Source organism: Danio rerio, chromosome 2 (genome assembly GCF_052040795.2).
Source record: "Danio rerio strain M-AB ecotype USA chromosome 2, GRCz13ab, whole genome shotgun sequence".
Lineage (NCBI taxonomy): Eukaryota > Metazoa > Chordata > Actinopteri > Cypriniformes > Danionidae > Danio > Danio rerio.
In genome coordinates this window covers 23,414,001-23,420,000 of record NC_141022.1, presented here as the reverse complement: position 1 = coordinate 23,420,000, position 6,000 = coordinate 23,414,001, and the positions used below count along the sequence as shown (strand labels likewise).

Here is a 6,000-nt window from a genome sequence, read left to right as displayed (position 1 = left end):
TATTATTGAGGGAATAGAGGGGTGTACCAGCAGCACTCGCCTCTGCTTTTCTCAGGGATTAATTTGTTGGAAGGAAGCCTCCCTCTGGGCTTCGCCTTGACTCTTCAACCCTGCAGGAGATGCTAAGGCTCAGTGCACAGTGAAAAATGTAAATGTTTAATTTGTTATTTGAAAATGCTTTTGGGGATCCCAAGACAACATTGGAATACTTGATGGTGAGGACTGCTGGTGTAACTTTCTGTCTTAAAAAAAAACAATGCAGATGAGACTAATATAAGCCTTGTAAATACGCATATTAAGGGGGCACATCATGAAAATCTATACTGCTCTGTGTTTAAGGGTTATAATCAGCCTTCATTGCATTTACTAATACAAATAGATGTCGCAATGATCTAAATATCTTGTCAGTAGTAACACCGGAATAAATCTTGTTAAAATTACAAACACAACTTACTTACTCCCTGGGCTATTTATATTGAAGTTATATTTAGACACACCAAATAGATGTTTCGTAACATCTCATTTTTACGAGGTGGGTCGTTAGCCCAACGCTCAACCTCCAACCTGGAGGACCAGAACATACACGCATACACTACAGACAATTTAACTTACCCAATTCACTTAGCACATGTTTTTGGACTTATGCGGGAAACAAGAGCACCAGGAGGAAACCCACGCCAACACTGGGAGAACATGCAAACTCCACACAGAAATGCCAACTGACCCAGCAGAATCACAAAAAGGGACTGTTAAAAACAGGTGTCTGTTTTGCTATTTATTATTGGTCATGGAAATTCAGCTTTTTACTCCTAGAATGTCAGCGAATATGACAATTGTCTTCAGCATGGCTCACACTGTGGGATTTTTAATAATCCTAAATGATTGTATCATGTCAGACTGCACAAACACTAACATGATTCTCATGTCACACTAAACCATCTCAGTTTTCATGGTGTCAGACTGAACAACAATTAAGTTTTACCAATCATAGATACATGCACGAAAACTCACAAGCAAAAATCTATTGTGTAAGGGGTTTAAACACAGTTGTGTTTCAACAGTCTGTGAATAAAACCATCTTCTAATGGTAAAAAGGTACTTTATTTCTTTAGAATTACACTTCATAAAAACAGAAGCACTTTGACATACTGTCTTTGTACATGTCAGCAGAGGGCATTAGTACAGACATTCGTCTTGTTTTTGAATCTGCAACTATGCTGACACACAGGCATTTGTAGCTCCTCCCTCTTTTGGAAAGAGTACTGAGAGCACAACCTTATTTGAGTTTAAAGTGGCAGACACCAAACATGGCACAATAAGGTTTAGCCCAAAAGGGGCGTTTTCAAACAGTTATAATACACTGTATATATATATATATATATATATATATATATATATATATATATATATATATATATATATATATATATATATATATACACATATATATATATATATATATATATATATATACACATATATATATATATATATATACACATATATATATATATATATATATATATATATATATATATATATATATATATATATATATATATATACATATAACTGAACTGTCAAAATACTTTGAAAGCAAACTACAAGAGAAATGACTTAAATGTTTTTTTTTTTTTTTCCCCCCCCAAGTTTAAATGTTAATGTTCTAAATGAATAGGGCATGAGGGACAACTGGGAATAGAACACAGCCAGGAACCATGCTTTTAACTACAGCTCTAAAGGTGTAGTTGAAAGTGTACAAGTTTGACACAGTTTGTGAAATCCCAAATCAACAAACAATGTTTATAACGACAGAACTTGCGACCTTAGTTAGCTAATAATGGTTTTCGGAAATGCACCCCTGTGTGGCTTTTTTATTTGAAATGTCACAGACAGATTCTGTGGACATAATACATTTATTTGATATCTTACGAAGGGGAGCACAATGCGTCCTTTAAATAGAGTTATCTTATATAAATGATACTGTATGCTATTAGGCCTGCTGCCCATTCAGATACTTTTTATGCTCCATTAAAACAGGTTGCATGTAGTTCAAGTACTGTTTAGGCACAGAGCCTGTTTTTCTTTTTTACACTAGAGACCTATTTATCATTATAAAGAGTGAGCGGTTCATCCATTGTTTTAAACTAGACGCCTTTTGGCTTCGTTCTGGCTCAACTGCAATGATTAAGTTGTAAACAGTGTAGATTTTGGGCGCTGGGTTTCATTCTGTGTAAATTAATTACTGTAATTTGATCTCCTCCTACTGTAAATTAGATTCTGTGATAGTATAGTTTGTAATAATTCTCAATGGCTCACTCCCAACAAACAGTTTGTGTATTACAACACGGCTGATTTATTAAAGGGAATATATTAAGGAAAGGGTAAATGATGTAACTGAGATATTACTTCATTTACTGCATAGACTCTGGGTCTTAGTGATATAACAGCTATTTGTAACATATTTAGTAGGATTTTGATGACTATATAACATGGTCGATTTATTTTGTAGCTACTTAAATAACTATTGGGCGAGGCAGTGGTGCAGTAGGTAGTGCTGTCGCCTCACAGCAAGAAGGTCGCCGGGTCACTGGTTCGAACCTCGGCTCAGTTGGCGTTTCTGTGTAGAGTTTGCATGTTCTCCCTGCCTTCGCGTGGGTTTCCTCCGGGTGCTCCGGTTTCCCCCACAGTCCAAAGACATGCGGTACAGGTAAATTGGGTAGGCTAAACTGTCCGTTGTGTATGTGAATGTGTGTGTGTGTGTGTGTGGATGTTTCCCAGAGATGGGTTGCGGCTGGAAGGGCATCCGCTGCGTAAAAACTTGCTGGATAAGTTGGCGATTCATTCCGCTGTGGCGACCCCGAATTGATAAAGGGACTAAGCCGACAAGAAAATGAATGAATAAATAATTATTTTACATACTTTGTCTTGAGTAGATTCAAACAGAAAGTTGCAGCATGGGATTTTTGTTATACATTGACATAGTTGTATCAATATGTGTACAGTTGAAGTCAGAATTATTAGCCCCCATGAATTATTAGCTCCCTTGTATATTTTCCCCCCAATTTCTGTTTAATGGGGGTTTTTCAACACATTTTTTAACGTAATAGTTTAAATAACTAATTTCTAGTGACTGACTTAGGTTATCTTTGCCATGATGACAGTAAATAATATTTGACTAGATATTTTTCAAGAGACTCCTATACAGCTTCAAGTGAAACTTAAAGGCTTAAGTTGGTTAATTAGGTTAACTAGGCAGATTAGGGTAATTAGGCAAGTTATTGTAACAATGGTTTGTTCTGTAGACTGTCGTAAGAAAATATAGCTTAAAGGGAATAATAATTTATTTGTGACCTTAAAATGAGTTAATATGCTATTATTCTAGCCAAAATAAAACAAATAAGTCTTTCTCCAGAAAAAAAATAATAATATCAGACATACTATGAAAATTACATTGCTCAGATTGTCAGACAGTTGCAGCACATCCAAAATGCTGTGGTCAGGATTCTGACCAGAACCAGAAATTCAGAGCACATCACACCTGTCCTCAGGTCTTTACACTGGCTCCTAGTTACATTCAGAATAGATTTTAAAGTATTATTACTGGTCTATTACAGATATGCTCACTGGATACAAACCTAATAGATCACTCAGATCTTTACGATCAAGTAAATTAGAAATTCCAAAAGTTCAGTCAAAGCAGGGTGAATCCACCTTCAGCTACTACACCCCCACTGCTGGAATCAGCTTCCAGAAATGATCAGATGTGCTCCAACATTAGGCGTATTCAAATCAAGACTGACATCAAGACTTTGTTCAGCTGTGCCTTTACTGAATGAGCACTGTGCTGCGTCCCACAGATTGCACTATCATGTCTTTTGTTTTCATTCTTTGATAACCTGTCTTAACACATTTTAATCTGTTATTAATATTTTATATTTTTATATATTAATAAATACATTTTTATTTTCTTGTCTCTTTTATTCTTGTTTATGTAAAGCACTTTGAATTACCACTGGGTATGAAATGTGATATATAAATAAACTTGCCTTCCCTTGCTCTGTTAAACATCATTTGGGAAATATTTAAAAAAAGAAAATACTAATAATAATTCTACTAATTCTGACTTCAACTGTATATCAATATATGTATATTGATGTGTGTAAATATTGATGCATGTTGGTAAAAAGGTTCCCAGTTTTAACTTCTTAAAATAAAAAAGAAAACCATGCCAAGATTTAAAGTTTTATTGTGGTGAGGTTTTAACTTTTTTAGTTTTAATATGAATTGGGGATATTTTATTATCATTAAATTAATAAATTAATTTAGTTTTTTTTTTAAGTTGAGTAAAAATGTTGACTAAAATCATATACTATACTACTAGTAGTAGTAGTAGTAGTAGTAGTAGTAATAATAATAATAATAATAATAATAATATGATTGAATAAACTAAATTGGTTGTTGTGTATGAGTGTGAATGTAAAACAAATGCTGCATAAGTTGGCGGTTCATTCCACTGTGGCGACCCCTGATCAATAATGTGATTAAGTTGAAGGAAAATGAGTGAATGAATATCTCCAATGTGCCTTTTAGTTAGCCAACATTAATAATAAAACAACAAGAGCATTGGCAACACAACAGGTGAACACAACGCTTATCCTGTTTCTGTTCTGATCACATCTGATCTGTTCTTCGGACATCTGTCTTTGCAACATAATGATCCATTCAGACGTACACTGTAATAAACCATATAATGACTACATTTGAATATTATGTCTTAATTCTGCATGACATGGAATATGCATGAGCACTGCATCGCATCCGCTGATCAGGAGTACAAAACAAAAGCGAAAAACCAAGAGCTGAGAGAAGAAAGATATTGGAGACATTAATGCACACTTTTGTCCTGCAGAGGTGGGATTTTAATCCTTCTCTAAACGAGACTCCCCTGCAGTGCCGCTCGGCAGATTTGATGAAAGATTTAGGTTTTATAACGGCTAATAATGCTGGACATGAAAGCGTGTGGTTCTGGTGCTCTTCACAGGAGGCCGCTGTGGCTTATTTGGCCTGTTTGTTGGGAGTTGAGGAAGCCCCAGGTCTGAATCTCCAGTGTCACGAAGCAGACAGGAAGCTCACTCCTCATTAATGACCGCAGATTGCTTCCCATAGCCAGGCCAAAGTTACTGAGATGCTGGTTTTAATGCCTCAAAACTTTTATCAAAGATGCTGAATGATATGTATATGGGTAAGAGATGAAAATGAGCATGATAATAAGAAAAGTGCAATACAGCGTTTTTATAATGATACTTATTTTTGTAGTAAAGAAGAAAGAAGAACATTACTTGGTGTAACTGTCATTTACAGTATATACCAAAAAACATTGAATATGTTTACATGGACATCAATAATCAGATTTTAATAGGATTAAGACAATACTCTGATTAAGAGTCTACTATGTAAACAGCCATTTTTGATGAATTTAATTAGATTAAGGTCATTATCGAACTAAACAACTTGAATTAAGATGTGAAGTATACCTATATTAGTCGCAATATTGAAGTTCATTTTCATTCGTTTTCTTTTCGGCTTAGTCCCCTTAATTAATCTGGGGTCGCCACAGCGAAATGAACTGCCATTTTATCCAGCATATGTTTTATGCGACGGATGCCCTGCTAGTTGCAACCCATCACTGGGAAACACTCATACACTCTTATTCACATGCATACACTACAACAATTTTAGCTTACCCAATTCACCTGTACCGCATGTCTTTGGACTTGTGGGGGAAACCGGAGGAAAACCACGCAAACACTGAGAGAACATGCAAACTCCACACAGAAATGCCAACTGACCCAGCGAAGGGTCAAACCAGCGACCTTCTTGCTGTGAGGCAACAGCACCTATTGCACCACTGTGTAGCCCCTCATGTAAACACTTTAATCATATTATTGTCTTATTCATATTAAAGCAAATGATTTGATTACTGATGTCCATGTAAAC

The 6,000-nt window shown here is 35.5% G+C and overlaps 1 protein-coding gene across 4 annotated transcripts in view; it reads left to right on the top strand.

Moving 5' to 3' along the window:
* The window catches only part of dpydb (dihydropyrimidine dehydrogenase b), a 303,079-nt gene that overhangs the window by 46,763 nt on the left and 250,316 nt on the right, over positions 1-6,000 (top strand).